This window comes from Epinephelus lanceolatus, chromosome 23, assembly GCF_041903045.1.
Source record: "Epinephelus lanceolatus isolate andai-2023 chromosome 23, ASM4190304v1, whole genome shotgun sequence".
NCBI lineage: Eukaryota > Metazoa > Chordata > Actinopteri > Perciformes > Serranidae > Epinephelus > Epinephelus lanceolatus.
The window spans coordinates 32,641,595-32,661,406 of record NC_135756.1 but is presented as its reverse complement, the minus strand read 5'-3'; positions in this window follow the sequence as shown (position 1 = coordinate 32,661,406).

Below are 19,812 nucleotides of genomic sequence, written 5' to 3'. Positions count from 1 at the left end.
CTAATCAATCAAGCACCAAACGCATCATTTTGCTGTTCTATTTTGACTTCTTCTCCGAATGCGAGCATCAGTTATTCTCCGGGCTGTTTCATAATGTTGCTGTTGCCCCGTATTTCTCCACATTAATGAGTGCAGGCTGTGGAATTAGGCTGGGCGCTGCCTGTTAATGGGGCCTGTGAAAGCTGGAGAGTGACTGCAGCTCTCGTTAGCCAAGCCGGCGGCTATTGATTGCGGCAGGCCACTGGGGGCTCCCTACCTGCGGTTGACTTTGTACTTCTGCAGGAGTTGTAAGGGTCTGCTGAACAACAGGGACCACGCACATCTCAAACAAGGTCTATGAAAAGCCTATCAATTAGGCTTTGAAGGTCAAGCAAACTCTCCCTCCCCGCGCTCTCCGTCTCCCCACTCTTGCTTGGTCTTGAGAAGGCGGTATCTCCTCTGCTCCCTCCAAAATACATCTGAAGACTCCATTCAATTAAATATCTCTCAGCTCCAGCTGCTCCCTAAGTGAAAGGTCAACTAAGTCCAGGAGGCTAAAAGAGAAAGGCTTGGCTTCTTCACAACCCCTCCCCACAACAAAGCCTCCCCCAAGCAGGCACTCTTGCTCTTAATGATACCCACTGGTCAATCCCTAACTAGCAGTGACAGTTACCCCCAGAAGCACCACTGCAGACCAGAGCCAATCGATCAGGTGAAAAAAAAATACATATAATGATAACCCGCAGACATAATGTCAAGCCCTTGCACTGTCCCAATTGGTTGACATTCAGGTAGATAGTGGGGAGAAAGAGCTGGCCAGACATCAAAAGCGAGGTGCAGCAGTGAGCTGTCTTGCTCTCTTGCGCCCACTGAGGTGGGTTAACCCTCTCACATGAACTCTAATTATCCACACTGTGGCCTCAGGGAGTCCCGGAGGAATGGCCAGCGAGCCCAACGACACACACACTCAATAACCATCAACACAAACACCACCTAATTGAGTCAAATTGGGCCTCATTACTTAAGCTTTAGTGCAGCCATGTTGAAAGTGAGGCTAACTGGGTGTGTGGACCCAGGGATGACACGAGAGTCAGCCATGGAAAAAGTGGCTGAAGAAAGCTTTTTTTTTTTTAAATAAAAAAAGAGAGTCTTATACAGAGATGTTTTTGCTATTTTATTTGATACACACACACACACATATATATATATATATATATATATATATATATATATATATATATATATATATATATATAATAATAATCATAGTACACTTTGATATTTTTGAATATGGTTTATCTGTACCTTCAAGACAACCAATGGGGTCATATATTTTACCATTCCACTGGTTTCTACTAGTTACTGGTTACTACTCACTGAGCATGAAAATCAGTTCTATGATGCAGATGCAGACATTTCCATTAGCCTCTTACCAGTGTTGCTAAATTTGTGCTAAATACATACTCTTTCATCTATTTTGCAAGTGTTGGTCATGCTTTTTGTGCTTGGCTGCAAGTTACTCATCTGGATGAGGAAACCAACCAGTCCAGTCTGTAAACTCTCCTACTGATGACTTCTGAAGCTAGCTGTAAACATCAGTAAGCATCAAAGAAAAGGTAAAGAAGATGCCCATTAGCCTAATTAGCATCCTGCTGGCAGTTGTACAGGCATTGGAAAATAAATTGGACAGGCTCCAAGATGCATCAGTTACCAACAAGATATCAGGAACTCTGATACACCAAAACTTGGCTAAATCCTGTACAATATGTCAACCAGGAGGCTGTTTGTCTATATGTCAGTCCAAAAGAGCAGAGGACTCTGGTGGGAGAAGGGGAGAAGGCAATGTGCTTTACCATAAATAAGGACTCATGTGATGGTAGGAATGTGAGGTGCTGTCCCATTCCTGCTCGCTTTGCACCACAAGGGGAATAAACATTGTGTATCACTGCTATCCACTATCCACTGCAGAGCAGAGTCACAGAGCAGAGTCACCTCCAGCGTTCTGGAGGAGCGACCATGTGGCTGTCTTGTTGAGGTCAAGATATGCAAACAACCATTCTCGGAACCCATCGGCTGTATTCGTCGTCTGACTTCCGGCAGATGGCGATACAGCCTCTGGGGGCATCCCCCCATTCCAGTTTGATTTGGGCGGAGGAGGCGAATTTCCATTTCCGACTTCCATTTATAAAAGTAAATATGCTGAACCATTGCGATGGATTCAGAGTTTGCAGTGACGACAATTATGTTCCGCCTCGTTAGTTCACCGCATGGACCGTTTAACCTGGCAACAACTGCAGCCGGCTCAAACGTGATTGGTCAATATCACACAGACTACAAACAGCCTACAACTGGAAACCAGGGCTCTTCTGCTCTTCTTCCGGAGGCAAGATCTCCGGCATTTGCCTACAGATTCTACATTCACTCAGTGTAGAGTCTGTATATTAGACTAGCAAACAACAACACATGCCAACAGTGACTTCGCAAGCATGGGTCAAAGTTTCTCCCATCTACTTTGATGCCCCAGGCCACCACCATCAACATCGCCGCTGACATCAAATGAATTCAATCTGTGGGGGATTTAATCTGTCAAACCACAGAAGCAACTGAACCCAGAATTACATTCTACAACCAGAAACCATGGATTACCGGAACCATCAGAAAACATGGACAATTATAAAGCAGTAGCCTACAACGTAAGAAAATGCAACAAAGGAGTAAATTACAAGTTGAAGAATCTGACAGGAGCACATTTCACTGGAGATGTACCTTGTATGATTTCATGTGACAAATAAATGGTAGATTAATTGATTGATTAATATCTAAATGACAGAATAAGTAATGTTTCAGGGCACTTTAAACCCAAATTCATCCAAATCTTACTGTAAATCCACACAAATGCCCCAGATTGTCAAAATGACATAAAAAAATTATGTTCACTTGACACAAAAACTCATCCCTTGTGAGCTTGATATCATTTTTTATGTTGAGTCAACAATTTTTGAGTTTTGAATTAATTTGACTTAAAGTTATAAACCCCGATTTTGCTTAATTAGTTTAAGGCCAACACACAACACTATCATTGTGCACTTAACATATTGTGGCATGTTGGGGTTAAATGGGTGGAGTTTCCCAGCATGCTCTAAGAAAATGTGTTTAAAGCCATAAGCTGGAAAAAATGTGTTTAAATGTGTTCTAATCACTCACATTACACAGTGATTGATACTTCTGTATTTCACAGTGGTTCTAATTGGTGACAGTTTATGTTGTGGTAAAAGACATTTTGCATCATGAGTTAAGTCATAAACACAGTTAGTCAACTCCCGCCCATGGGAATATTAGAGTGTCTAACATAAAGTTGTGCTGAGGTGAAACAGAAAGTGCTTCCTGGATCAGAATTTATCTCTTTGCCTCATTCATGCAACTGAGAAACCTAAGCTCACCAAAATATATTTTCATAATTCAATGAATTTATAAAAAAATGTTGTAAAATGTGTATTCAATGCTTTTATGTTAATATGACAAAAAATTAAATGCTCAAACAATGAAAAAAAGTCATGTTAAGCTGACAGAAAATTCTTGTCAGACAAGGATCATGTGACGCATTTATTTTGTGTCTGGTGTACTCAAAACTTTTATGTTACTATGTTGTACTGCTTCAAAAAAATCTGAAGCTGAGTGAGCTGATTGGGGTTTACAGTGTGTCTTGCAAAATGGACACAGTTACAAGTACCATTCATTTGATCTGCCCCTTCTTGAAAGAATGTTCGGTTAAGGTTAAGGTTAAGGTTAAGGGAAGAGAGTGGTCATGGCTAAATGCAAGAAAACACTGCTTAATGAATAAGAGAAATGAATGTTTGTCAAAGATAGATTCTTTGTTGACTAGACTGCTTATTTTGTTGACAGTTGTAGTAAATCAAGAGCTTTATTCACAGTGTCTTATATTACCTCCTGAATGGTGCTAAATGTTTTAAGCAAAGAGTTTACTCTTTAGAGCTATTTACAAAGCTGCTTAAAGAAAATTTACTGAGAGAACTCCTAGGATAATAGAAGGGGTGGGGATGACTCTGTTGCTATAGATGGCATTGTGTTTATTGAATTTAGATTAGATTAGATTGAAACTTATTGTCATCGCACAGAGTACAAGTACTGAGACAACAAACTGCAGTTCAACATCTAACTGGAAGTGCAAATGTGTGGAGTAATGTACATAGTAAGGATGTTGGGATGAGGGATTTCTTTTTGGTTTGTTGATGAGTTGACTGGACCCTTCTCACCACCATCCAAATATGTGTTTAAAAGTTACTAACCATTGTATTTTCCCAAACATGGATGTGATGAGGTGCATTACCTGCAGAAGCTGATTGGCGTTAAGTGAGTTTTAATGACCTCTCACCAGACTTAGCATAAAGCTAAGCATAATTAGCTTAAAGCTAGGACTGAAGTGAGCCTTTTTTATAGGACTTTTTCTTAACTAAGCCAGTGAGAAGCTACTTTCATTGGTGTTAACACAGTCCCAGATCATTAAGAATGAATCAGTAGGTTTCTTAGCCATGGTAATATCTATTGGCTGGTCAGTCCACTTTGGTCCAGACCGAAATATCTCAACAGCTACTGAATGGATTGCCATGAAGTTTTGTACAGACACTTATGATCCCCAGAGGATAAATGGTACTGACTTTGGTTATCTCCTGACATTTCATCTAGTGCCACCATGAGGTTGACATGTTTGGTTTCAGTGAACTATCTTGGGTATTGCAAACTGCACACGCAAAACTCCACAGATTTTCTGCAGATTTTAGGAATATAGATGCCGCTTATAAAACACAGAATGCTGTCAGTGTCTCCCCCACCTCCTTGTGCATGTGTTTGACAATCCTGTGTTGTGTTCAGTTACCATTAAAATCAAAGTTTGTGGTGTGTGTGAGAGGAAATGTCAAAATAAGATTTACTGTTAACAGATTGGCTGAGTAATTTTTTGTTCTCTCTGCTCCATATTGAACCTCCGATTTTAATGGCCATGTGTCCACATTTTGTTGATTGACTTTTCCAGCAAATGTTTGAGTGATTAAGGTTTTGGTTAAAAAGCAATTGTTATAAATGAATGTTGTCTATCACATTATGAGGCAAAAAAAAAAAAACATTCTGCAGAATTCTACAGATTTTCATTTTTGTATCACAGCTGAAAACAATTTAAAAATCTGCAGATTCTGCAGATGAGTCTTTAAATACATTCATCTGTTACTCCAACTGGACTTCCTGGATCACATTTCATTGTCTCACCAGCCCATTTTCATCCCCATGTCGCCACATATTGATGCTTTGTCATGCTCCTTGGTGTGTGATATCGATGCTAAAGGCACCCTTAAACGTCTCTCTGAGATGCACTGGTCTTTCAGCTGACTCCAATGTAAACCCAGGCGCAGTAATTCTTGAAGCTGGGAGCAACTGACATAATATAAAGAGCAAGATCATCCGCATAGAGTGGGAGGGGGATAGGTCAAATAAAACAAGGTTTTAATCCAGGAGACTGCTCTTCCTGTCTTGGTTGAAACCAAAAGTCAACGTTGTTTTAATGTAATGTTACTGAATTTACGCAAGGTTTATTGCATGCTGACGTCACTCATGGCTAGCATATTTATGTCATATTATTGTTGTTACATAAAAAAATACCTATGGAACCCAGAGTGTGATCTTTTTTCTAAAGCTGACCAAGTAGTTTTGTTGCCTGAATCTTACTGCCACCATTTCACCACATCATGTTACAGTGTGTTTCAACTGTGCATCACATAGATCCATGAAAGGGGTGTGACAAAGTGACAGCCTAGGGAAGAGAACGGGATCGTCTTATCAGTTTAACGTGGGGTTGTTTTTGGTCTGAATCCCTGCACAGTCTTATATTGTAGTAGCTAGATGTAATCAGGGCTGTAATGCTATTTGTGGACCAGAGTTCTGGAGCACACCTATGTCTTGCGTGCATGGATGCACGTGCACAGTTAAGTTGAGGCTGGTTTCAAAGGTCATGTCATCACTGTTCCTATGGTGGCAAGTTTTCACACATTAGTCAACTAGAACTACAAAATAAATGAATGTTTTGCTGCCTTTTCATCTTTACCGGTTTAACAGTTAGCAAGCTATAGACTGTTTTGATGTTTCGGTTTAACAAGTGACCATCCTACCTGGTGACCTTCAGCTGAGCGCAGCCATTGTTGCTTGTAGTAACTTACGTAAATGATTGGTGTAGATAATAATACCGACGCTAAAGTCAATGCAGTTTTTCATCCATCTAACATATAATTTTTTTTTTCTTGATGTCAGCTTTCATAGGAGATGCTATTGGCAAATGGCTGCAGTACTAATATCATCCACCAGATAAACTAAATAACATGTTACAACAAATTTTATTGTTTAATAGCAGCCTGATAGCACTGCAGTCTGGTGGAGGATTGTCCCTATGTAAATCAACAATGACTAAATAAAAATATTATTTTTTAATATATTTTTTTAATATATTTATGAATGACTTTATAGATAGTGACAGTAAGGCCATGGCCTTCCAAAAATTCTCACAAGTATATGGTCCAGTATGTGCATCACTATAATATGATAAAAAAAAAATTATTGTATCAATAGCCAATGTTTGAAAGAAATGCTATGGCTAAAAAACCAAGACAACAACTAGTACACTGCCCATATATTAGAGACCATTTATGGATGAAAGGAGATAAACTTAAATAAAAAAAAAAAAAACATAAATAAATACAACTTAGTTAAGGACAACATTATTATAAATTTAAATTAATACTTTAAATAAGTGGGAAGACTATTAATATAATAATTCCCTTGAAATATGTATTTAATGTTATCAAAACACTACCCAAGATGTATCTTTATGCATAATACAACTGCAGATAATATACAAATTTTTACACACTAAAAATAATATCTATTTGGGGCCTAGAACAAACTCGTTTGTGTAGGTTTTGCAGTGATGAAGAGGAATCAATCCTGCATCTAATGTGATATTGTTGCGTTGCTGCCTCATTTTGTGAAAAAGTCCTAAAATGGATAATGATCTACAATAATAAATATCCAATCAACTTACAAACAGGAATTTTATTAGATTAATTTTTAGACTTGCGTAGCAGCAAATCAGAGCATAGTAACATTGTAATATTGTTTGGCGGGGTGTCAGTGGCTTAGTGGTAGAGCAGGCGCCCCATGTACAAGGCTGTTGCTGCAGCGGCCCGGGTTCAACTCCAGCCTGTGGCCCTTTGCTGCATGTCACTCACTCTCTCTCTCCCCCTTCATGCTTGTCTGTCCTGTCAAATAAAGGCTAAAAATGCCCAAAAAATATCTTTAAAAAAATGTATATATATAAATTGTTTGGCAAAGCATTTATAATAAAACAGAAAATAACCACACAGCTCAATATTTCAGAATATAAAACATATCTTACATTGGATGATAGAAAGATTGATATCTAACAGAAAACTACAAACCTTGAAAATCCTAAGGGGATGAGAACAACCTGGGGAAGAGCTTGCATTGTGAATGCCAACTCATGCCAATTCATTGAAGCACACCTTAAATGTCAATATGACAACTTTGACCATTCTGTTTTTTTAACCATTCTATGTTTTTATTGTCTGTCTTGCTTGATATACACTTTGGAGATGCATGAATCTTCAAGCCTTAAAAAAATAATTACTTGAATTTCAACAGGATTTATGTGAACTCTGAATATTCTATTTCCTCCCTTGAAGAAAAGAAGTGTAGTGCACTCTGGCAGCACTACACCCCTGAATGAATGTGCAGAATAATCTGAAAGGGACAGACCTCGAGAATAAATGCTTTTGTCAGTGCAGACTGATTTATACACTGCACAGAAAAACACCAGAGCATGCTTAAAAACATCAGCAGTGACGCAAACATAATTTTTACTAAATGAGATAAAATTCTGTTTATGTACCTTTAACTGCAGCCAGACAAGTGGAACCATACATTTGCCCCAGTACCACTGAGCTCAAAATATAAGCAGCATTGATCTGTCTGGCTTAAAACCTGGTTCCACTTTCCAATTCCTCACTTAAAGTACGAGAGTTTTATCAATTAGCTGATATGATACGCAAACTAAGGCCCCTGGTCCCCTTCTCAGATTCAAGTCAGAGTGTCCCATTTTTGGATGTGAACCGGACAGACGGCCTGACTCCAGTGGCAGATGAGAAAGTGCTGGTCTGGGCCGCCCCAAACTCCCATCAATAGGCTGTGGAGTGGCAGCCAAGCAGCAGTAAGACAGGATGGCTGTCGCTGCTTCACTGATTACAACGGCAGACTGCAGGAGGATACAGCGAGACGCTGGGAGACCGGCAGGATCCCTTACACACCCTGTCTTACCTCTGATTTCTCTATCTCCCTCGCCCTCTCTTCCCCAAATGAAAAAGCGCAGACTAAAGGCGATCACATTTCCCATATTATCAATACTATCTGCTCTGTGGCCCTGCTGCGATCCTGTCGCCCGTGGCCTTGTAACCTTGTTCCACAGTCTCTGTCCTTCTCCACTGCTTCACTGCTCTTACTGGAAACACTGGTGACACTCTACTACAAGTCAGCTTTTTATCAACCAGCACAGTATCTCATCATAAGCAAAGTTAACTTCTGTTGTATCATGGCCACAGATATAATCACACAGCTCTGAATGACATCTACATCACTGCTTCAAATGAATAATTATAGCTGGAAGGTTATTGTTTCATCTGTTACCAAGCCACAGTTAGTTTCCTTTTAAAGAATATATTGCCTCTAAATATATGGAGCTAATACTACTAGTCGTATTGCCAGAAATTTGCCTTTAAAGGAACACTTCACCTGCAAAATGACCATTTGTGTATCAGTTACTCACCTCGTGTAATGTTGAATTCATTACGAAAAAAAAACAAAATTTCTCGCATACCTCCATGAGAATCAAAGAAAGACAACCATTCTTCATGAACGGAAGTAACTGGGGACAACATTTAACAACAGCAAAACTATGTTCTGTGTACAAACTTTCACACAACTCATGCAGGTCAGCCAAGTCTCAGTCATCCAGTTATATGCTCAGTACTTGCCAACACGTGCATTTTCAACAAAACGCTATGATGTAAAACATGTCAGTACAAACAGTCTAATGCATGACCGAGTGTGCCTAAGCAGGCTCAGGCCATGCAACTCACAGGCCAAAGTGTTTTATATTGTCACGTTTGAGACTTGGATTACACTGCATGAGTTGTGTGACAGTTTGTTATAGGATATTTGACATCATTTTTCTGTTGTTAAACACAGCCCTTAGTGATTTCAATTCATGAAAAATCTTAGCCTTTTTTGGATTCTCTGTTCACCGTGGAGGCATGAGAAAAACAAAGTTTTCTTCAAGAATTCAGCACAACACACGATGAGTAATTGATATACACTGGTCATTTTGCAGGTGAAGTATTCCTTTAAAGAACTGTGTGTGAGTAAAAATACTGGAAAAAGTATTGAAATAAGTGTGACTGACTAAACATAAAACATAATGTGTCTTATTCATGAAATGCTAGTTAATCTGAGAGTATATCTGCACATAAAAAACCTTGGTACTAAAAACCTACACTGGATTCATGAACGCTGCGGAAAACCCAGATTTGATCATAGGCAAGCGTGTACATTCATTAATGCCAATCAGGGGCGGAAATCCCAGGGGGGACAGGGGGGACATGACTCCCCCTTCATTAAAGCTGCCCCCCCCTAGAATAATTTGAGACACAATTAATAATTTTTGAACAATGCAGTAGTATTTATTGAAAGCACAATGTAAGCTCTGCTCATTATAATCGTGCAATAATGTGCTATTTAAATCTTAAAAGATTTAGTCCCCCCCTCCCATTCCTAGTAGTGGTATATCCCACACTCTTTCCAACGGGCAGGGCTGCTTGGCAGCAGTAGCAGCATGTGGCTGGACCCGCTGCCCACATCGTGCATCGCAGGGTAAGATGTTCACTCACACAGACACAGTTTAACTTACACAAGTTACAACACATCCCATTTACTGTTACAACAAGCCCCAGGCCCAGACTGATAACATAAACTGTCTGCAACATTTCTCCTGCATTGTTCAAAAGCCTACTCAATTGCAAGTGCTGCTAAGCTAAAAGCTAATGATTAAGCTCAGAGTTTAGTGATAGAGAGGACAGGAGAGAAAGAAGAGGGAGAGGACAGGACAAGAGCAGTCAGTGGCGGAGCGGCTCGTAGCTAATGGGTACCTGTCTGTAGGCTCCCCACTTGTCAGTGAGACAAACATGAAAGACGTGCAGTTTAACTGACGAGGCGCGGTCATTACGTGCGACTATTACACACGGTTGTGACAGAGCGGCTCGTAGCTAATGGGTATCTGTCTGTAGGCTCTCCACCTGTCAGTGAGACAAACATGAAAGACGTGCAGTTTAACCGACGAGGAGCGGTCATTACGCGCAACTATTACACACGATTGTGAGGTGCGCAGCAGCAGATCTCACAGCACACTGTTTATAAATCAGTTTACCAGTTTAATTGCAGGAAATATTTAGTTGTTTCTTTCATAAGTATAGACATTCACTCTGCCTGTTGGAGAGATAGAAAGCATCAAATTGCGGTAAAAGATGCTGTATAAAAGACAGGCTACAACTTTTTTTCCTTGTCCCCCCCTGGAATTATTCTCTAAACTTTTACTGTTTATTGTCCCCCCCCAACTATGAAATGGGATTTTCGCCCCTGATGCCAATCAATCGTAAATTGACCACACACTCCTGCTAGTCAGCAATTAGCATACATCCCTGCCCATAAATAGCCAGTGACCACCATATAAGGAGGTGATAATTACTATGGATAGGTGCATCCTGTCGACCTGCGTAGAGTTGAGAAAAATATTTTATTTGCTGTTAACCCTGTGTTCTCTGTTGTAAGAACCATCCAAGAAGTTAAACAAAAATGGTTCGATAGGAAACTTGATGCAAGAAAAAAAAATGCACAAGAAAAAAACACACACAAAAAAACACAACAGCTACAGGACAAGGCTCTTCCCAGTCACAGCCGCAGATGGGCGCTAATAATTATTAGCTCCAATTCAAAATTATGTTATAGTTTTAGTGTGTCTTATTTTTGTCTTGTTTTACATATCTAATTACTTTGAGATTAAAACCAATGTTATTAATACAGATATCAATATAGTGATATTGTAAATGGCCGCAGTGTTCAGTAGTTGACGTTAAATTTACATAGATGCAGCCAGTTTCTGTAACAGATCCTGGATCTCTGTCGAGAGGTGAGCTGTATTCATACACTGATTCAAATAGTACACCGTTGCATTTTCATCCATTCATTATTGCCTTTAATCATAATGAAACATATTTTTCAATTAAACTTGTCTGGTTCTTATATTTGTGGTGTGGCAAACATGGAAACAGAATGGATACAGCTCATCCCTACAACTCAATCTGGGTGAAAATGTGTGCAAATTAAATTTTTGGGATAGCAGCCATATTGGTAATATGCAAATTAGAGATCATAAATGAAATATGATGTGATTTTAAAATTAATCATAAATCTGCATATTCTAATGTGTTTCTAATGCTTAAAATTATGAAAGAGACACCAAGTTTGCCAAACGAGTGAAAAAGAAACGTTTTTAAGGTAGCCGCCATCTTGGAAATATGCACATTAGGGGTTAGCATTGCATCCAGTCATAGAAATAAGCATTCTAATGTGTTTCTGATGGTAAAGGAATATAAATTAGACACCAAGCTTGCATTTGTAGCCCATCTGGTTCAAAAGTTATAGCAGAAAAGGTTTTCAGGTGGCGGCCATATTAGATTTTGCTGCCATGGTCATCAGAATGCCAATTTGCGATGCCATGATATCCAGATGTCTTCTACATATATTAAGCTATATATGTATCAAATTTGGTGCTTTTATCACAAAACGAACGTTATGTCAGTTATGCTGCCACACTATTTGTAATGTTGCTAAATTAATAATAATTGATAAATAAATAATTGTTAAATTTTGTTGCTTTTATTTTGTTATTACCCATGCTTTTATTTTGAAGAGACAGAGGGCATAGGGGTTACAGACAGAAATTGACCAAAAAAAAGTAAATAGTGCAGTAACGTTAAGACATAGATAAACAACACAGAAAATAAAAATGTAATAAGGATGAACAGTGAGTTCAGCGCCAGTTGAGGGGACAGCAAGGTATTAATTGCATTTATTTGTGTCTAATTTTCTATTTGCAAACTTTCTGGTGCTATCAAGACAAAGTTAAATGTATTGTTTTGCCTTCTGTTTGTTTCATTTCTGTTTAGCTCTTGCATTGGTTGATGGCATTAATGAAGAACAAATTAAATTGTATGAGACTATCAGTCCAGGCTTGTATTACTTTGGCTAGTAAGCTGCAAGTATATTTAATTAACATTGTAGGAAATATTCAAATATTGTAAGGCTAGTGTGGTCAAAACGTTTTACCTTCTGACCAACAAAGAGCCTCTAATCAGTCCATTGGCTTTGTATTGATTTTGGGATCACTCTGCCCTCCATGTCAAAGAAAACAAATGCTGTTCAACACTTTGATTTTTCATTATATTCATGTCTCCACAGTTACACCAGCAGAGCATCCAGTCAATATCACATGTTACAATGTATTTCCCCGTACAATGATTACCTATTGACCCCTCCCCTTATGGGAATGCTTGATATGACAGAGGGTCTGGTCACATATTCAAATATCCTGTAAGCATCTCTTTCAATAAAAACTAAATCCATAACTGGATTTGGATTTCTTCAGCTGTGGGAAAACTGAGAGCCTCGGAATATGACTGTCTCATATGACATTTTAATGCTGTAGTAGTAGGCTTGTTCTGGACAGACTTGGTAAATGCTCTTATTGTATGACAGTGGTGCTGACCAATTTTCTGGAAATATGAAAGCTCTCTCATTGATTAAACATTTCTGCAGCTTTTGGATCTCGACAGCAAATAAAACATTTATTGGCTGTCATTTAGAGTAGATGCTCTCATATATCACTTTAAGACCAAGCAGGATTTATAAAGAAGTGGTTCCACAAAACCCTGACATTTCTGCTTTCAAGTCTGGTTTCATTTTCTCAATGCAAAATCTTGTGTTAAACTTGAGTGAAACTATTCCATGACTAGAGACCTAAAGTGAGCCAGGCTGATTAAATCCCCTCTTCTCTGTGAGCATTTCACCCAGGTTCAAATGCCTCCTGAGTGCCTGAAATGGTTCATTTGTTGAAGCTGTCCCCTGCATCCATTTCTACAGGTGCCGCATTCAAAGTCATTCATTTCCTTTGGCTCCTTATTTCTCCCTTTATGCTGAAAGTACTACTTGCTCGCTTTGATTGAACTCAATGGGATTACAACAGAGTTAATTGCTCCTGGGTTTGTCCACTTATTACCATGTGAACTCCCTCCGGCTCCTATTGTTTCCAGACCTTCCATAAAGATTACCTGCTCTTGCTGCAGAATTGCTCTATTGTCTCCTATGGAGCGTGGGCTCCAAATGAAAGGTGAATGGCATACAGTACAATAGAGAGGGCCACAGTGGCAAGAGGTGGCTGTATATGCACTAATGAAAGTATAGGTACAGCCTTTTAAAATAGGAGTGCTGGCAGCTCTCAGATTGAGCTATTAGACCCAAGTGATTAGATGTGCTACTTTATTTACCAGCAGGTAACAAAAAATGAAAAGCAGCATGGCCATGGTAGCCACTTTGGCTCAGACTGAAATATCTCAATAACTACTGCATGGATCGCTATGAAATTTAAAACATATATTCATGGTGCCCCAAAGATAAATCTTAAGCCACATTTCCACCAAACATTTTTGGTATAGTACCCTAAGAACCGGTACGTAACCCGTATAGACATGTACCTCAACCCTAGGTCTGTTCTGGATTTGCGCCACAGACAGCAACCAAGACATGACCATCACTTTGCACTGCCCTTACACAGCAGTTACCGCTGATGTCAGGATGGCGTGATCCGGTTAATACCATTAGCTCCGTCAGCACTGTTGCTGTTGTTTTAGCACTGTTTATGGAGTTAGCATCATTAGGTGCCAGCCACCAACTCAGCCTCCTCCATGTTAAGAACTGTGTCCAGACAAGTCATACACTCAGTGTCACATAAAGCGTCTTTAACTAATTACTTAACCCAAGTCTGAGATATGGGCTGTGATTTAAAGAATTGGCACCAGGCTTCACCAAAATAAATTTGTCTCATGGAATAAATAAACTAATTTCAATTGTATCAACTTGCTCTTGCTCTGAAGTATGGCTGCTGATGTGAGTGGGACACCTGCTGGCACATTGGGTAAGGTCTATATGAGCAACATCATGTGTTTGATTTCAGCAGGGGAGCTTTGTGTGCCTCTTCCATTTGTGTCACCAGTGATGAGGAAATACAGCGAGTGCTGGACGGGGTATTGAGTGACACCAACCCCGCCTACAATTAAGAGTATTGTATGCGGTGGAAACGCTCAACGGACCCAGTATCTAGGTACCATGTCTGAAGGGTTACTTCTGGTTCCAAATGTACCATACCGAAAGTGTGTGGTGGAAATCGGTCTTTAACATAATAGAAAATGAAAAGGCAAAAGTCATCCATGCACAGCACAAAAAAAGAAAAGTGATGGAATTTGTTAATTTGCACATATCATTTTTTACTCTTATTTATTAATATGTTATTTTATTTTTTATTAGCTATTGTTTTTGTTGGTAATAAATACAAAAAAATAGATGATAATGATAAGAAGAAGATTTGTTTTGTGTTTTTTTTGGGGGGGGGCGCTGTGCTAGTGCTAGGCCCCCCATTGCTTTCTCCCTGTCCTACTTACCTTGCAACAATCATGATGGATAATGAAATGACTGTTGCTATGACATTAGTTAGAAATCATGTCTCAGAGTATTATAAACTGCTCTACAGTGATTTGGTGTTAGGTGTTTCTTTAAACTGGTGAAAGTATTACTCACACTGGAGCTCACATTCAGCTCCTCACTAGTACCTGTGGCAACACAGGCACTTTTGTTTTTCCATTTCACTCTGAACACCTACTATTGCCAGGTTGGTATTGTTCCAGAGTGAGGGGTGGAGGAGTGTGAACCATAACATCCTACACCCAGTAGCTTACTGGTTGTGGGTGATGAGACATGGGCACCACCCACAGCCCTGCCGGGTGCTTTGCAAACATCTCCAGCATTTCACACATAGACTTGTGAGAAGGTCAGGCAGCTATTGTTGGTAATTAACCCCCAGTGTCGACACAAGAAAACATCGCCAACAAAGCCTCACCTCAGAGGGCCATTCACCCTTAAACTTGTACTTATGACCCACAGCCAACAATCAACATCACCAACACACACACACACACACACACACACACCCACATATATCTGAGCGGATGAGAAAAGGTCAGCCGTAGCACTTCCCCAAACCTTTTGTGGTGTTTTGCTTTGCCACTGGGAGAGTGGCGTGTTGAGGGACTGTCAGAACTATGAGGGCTCTGCCAACAGAGAGGTGTGCAACCTTTAGTGTCCTGGTCTTGAGGAGCACCACCGCTCTCACCTTAACATTGTTTTAAAGGCCATGTGTACTATTTACACTTTACATTTACCCTTTAGTTTGCTGTCTCCTCAGCTGGAGGTGTGACCAGCATATTTATGAGCTCACACACAGTCTATATATATATAACAGCTGCGGGCCTCCTGAAGTTCACAAACAAAGGACTTTAGATCAAGGCTTGATATAAATGTTTCACTAAAGTTGAATTCTAGTACACTTCCACAGAGCAGGAGGCAACATTTTGTCTCACTCACACATTGCCACCAGTGCTGTTGGTTGACATCTATCTGACTGTCCCATTTTCAGCATGGGCGGATTGTGAGATAAAGGGCCCCTGGGCACAAACATGCAGAAGGCCCCACCACCTCTCCCACAAAGGAGCAAGACACACAGACTTTATGGTTGTTCAGCTTCTTTTTGTTGTTGTTTTGCATCTCTTTGTTGCTGTTACGCAGTTCTGTGGTTTTGTCTCTTTGTGGTTGTTTTGTATCTCTTTGTAGTTGCTTTGCATCTCTTTGCAGTCATTGTGTGTCTTTTTGTGGTCATTTTGTGTGTCTGTGGTTGTGCGTATCCATTTCATAGTGGTGGTGAATCTCTTTGTGTGTCTTTGAAGCTGTTTTGTGTCTCTCTGTGGCTGCTTTGCATCTCTTTGTAGTTATTCTGTGTCTTTTAGTGGTCATTTTGTGTGTCTTTATGGTTGTACCTCCCCTTTTTGTAGTGGTCATGACTCTCTTTGTGTCTCTTTGAAGCTGTTTGTGTCTCTGCAATTGCTTTGCATCTCTTAGTAGTTGCTTTGCATCTCTCTGTAGTCATTCAGTGTCTTTTTGTGGTCATTTTGTGTTGTCTTTTGTATCTATATCCTTTTTTCGTAGTCCTCATTACTGCTGTTTTGCATCTCTGTGTTGCAGTTTTGTGTGTCTTTGTGGTCATTTTGCATCCCTTTGTGGTAATTTGTGTCTCTTTATGGTTGTTTTGTGTATGTGGTTGTTTTGCATCTCTTTGTAGTTGCTTGCATCTGAGAGATGCAAGCAGCTACTAGTCATTTTGTGTCTTCTTGTGGTCATTTTGTTTGTCTTTGTGAATGTACATCCTTTTTAGTCATCATGACTGCCTTTGTGTCTCTTTGCAGCTGTTTTCCATCTCTTTGTAGCTGTCTTGCATCTTTTTGTAGTCATTTTTTGTTTTTAGTGGTTATTTGTGTGTCCTTGAGGTTGTTTTGCATCTCTTTGTAGTCACTTTGTGTTTTAAGTGGTCATTTTGTGCGTCTTTGTGGTTGTATTTTCCCTTTTCTTAGTAGTCGTAAACCTCTTTGTGTCTTTGCAGCTGTTTTGTGTCTCTTTGTGGTTGTTTTGCATTTCTTCTATTGCTTTGAGTTTCTTTGTAGTCAGTTGATGTCTTCTTGTGGTTATTTTGTGTGTCTTTGTGAATGTATATCCCCTTTTTATAGTCCATGTGAGTCTTTTTGTTTGCAGATGTTTTACAACTCTTTGTAGTCATTTGGTATGTTTTGTGGTCATTTTGTGTGTCTCTGCAGGTGTATATTCCCTTTTTGTAGTCATTGTGAGTCTCTTCGTGTCCCTTTAAAGCTGTTTTGCATCTCTGTCTTTGTGTTGTGCTTCCTTGTAGTTGTTTTGCATATCTTTGTGGTCGTTTTATGTTTCTTTGTGGTTATTTTGAGTGTCCTCCCTGTCTGTACGTGTCTCTCCCAGTGACATTGTGCAGGTGAAGGGCAGAGGGGGCACCCTGATACTTTTGGCCCCTGGACCTGTGCCTGGTAGGCCCATTCAGTAATGTATCTATAATTTTCAGAGGTGCTTTTGGTTGAAAGGTTGGTTCTGGTAAACATAGGAAACTGAAAATAATTTATGCACACAAGCAAACATGACAGACTAAAATTAAAATTACATTTAATGTAAAGTAAGTTTAGGAATAAACTGAATGTAACAAATGAAAGGTTTTGCAATGATGTGTAATGTTTCAAACTGACATCTGTATCAGTTAAGTGGCGTGTTCAAACTTGTTTGAAAATGTGTAAAAGGTCTGGATAGTGGAGGGGGTAGGGACTAAAGGGTAGCTGTTTGGATCCTGGATCAGCAGTCCAGCAGGTGTAAGAAAGGCAAGGCTGATGACGAGATGAGCACCATCCCTACCATAAATAAATCATGGAGGTGGATCAGTCTTGCTGTGGGGTGTTTTATCTGCTGCAATAACTGGGAATGTTGACCATGTAACTGGCATCATAAAAGTTTTTGGTATTTGATAAACAACACATTCAAAACTTGGCTGTTGAAACTCATTATGCTCTCACTGTGATTAGGAATCATGACCTATTTAAGGTATTTTAAGGTCAAAGGTAATTTGATTGCAACTTTATATGGTGTGGCATTTTACTTTGATGTAGAGAGCAATATATGAGCATGCTTTTTCTTTTATTTGTTTGTATCTACAATTTGTTATTATTTTGGGATTCACCAGTGTTGCATTACTTTTGCTCTTTTCTTAGGTAAGAAAAAATTTCACAAGTCATCAAGAGCACTCTTACCAAAATAAGAGAAAAACAGCTTGTTTTATAGTTGACAAATTGTTTGTCCAATGTAAGAAAACACAAGTTTTAAATTTGTGTTTTAAGTTTTAAATACATGAATATCATGGATTATTATATGTTTTAGATTATTTATAATGACTGGATTGAAGTACTCAGTTACTGTGCATCCCTTTGTTGACCATTTCAGCACTTAAGAACAAACTTGAGATACTTTTCCATAGTATTATTATTAGTAGTATTTTAATCCAAAGCCACTTCTCCTTCTACTCCACAACACTACAGAGGTCAACTATTGTACTTTTTACTCCACTACTATTATTTGGTAGCTTTAGTTAAAAGTTACTTTACAAATCAAGATTTTTACACACAAACCAAAATATACAAGTACAGCAGAAATGATTAGTTGATTGACTGGAAAATCAATTGGCAACTATTTAGAAAATTGTTTAAGTCATTTTAGATTTCATGGTTCCAGCTTCTTAAGTATAATGACTTGCTGCTTTTCCTTTAATTTTAATTATTTTGATTGATTAAATTGTTTTTTTAAATTCTCTGCATGAGTACTTTTACTTTTAATACTTTCATACATTTTCTTGAATGTACTTAAATACTCTTACTACATTCTCGGAACCCATCAGCTGTATTCAGCGTCTGACTTCTGGTAGACGGCAATACAGCCTCTGGGGGCAGACCCCTGATTTTTTGGCATTCCGGTTTGATTTGGGTGGAGGAGGCAAATTTCCATTTCTGACTTCCGTTTATATATAAGTAAATATGCTGAACCATTGCGATGGAGTTTACAGTGACGGCAATTATGTTCCGCCTCGTTAGTTCACCTCACAGACCGTTTAACCTGGCAACAACTGCAGCCGGCTCAAACGTGATTGATCAATATCACGCAGACTACAAACAGCGTAAAACCGGAAACCAGCGCTCTTCCGCTCTTCTGCCAGAGGCAAGATTTCTGGGGTTTGCCTACGGACTCTACATTCACTGAATGTAGAGTATGTATATAGAGACTTGTCAATGCAGGACTCTTACTAGTGACAATGTAATTTTACAGTGTGGTATTAGTACTGTTACTTAAGTAAAGAACCTGAATACTTCCTCCATCACTGCCACTGTCGAGTCATTTACAGCGTCACCTTGGTAAATGGGAAATGGACTGCACTTGTGTAGTGCCTTTCTGGTCTTACGACCACTAAAAGCACTTTTACACCACATGTTCATACACTGGTGGCTGAAGCCACCATACATGTGCCACCTGCTACTCAGTAACACACACTCACACACCAATTGAACAGCCATCGGGAGCAATTTGGGGTCCAGTATTTTGCTAAAGGATACTTTGACATGTGGACTAAGCCAGGGATTGAACCTCAATCTTCTGATTAGTGGACAACCAGCTCTACCTCTGAGACACAGCCGCCCCAACTCAAATTTAGATTATTAAATGTTTTGGAGTAATTATAATGATAGGATTATTCAACTTGTGGGCCAAAGACATGCTGCTCTGCATGGTCCATTGATCCTGATTACTGTAATTTTAGTAACTCTTCATCGCTCTATTGACCAGTGGTGGAATGAGAACTTTTACTCAGGTACTGTACTTAAGTACAATTTGAGGTACTTTTACTTTACATAAGTATTTTATTCGCATGCC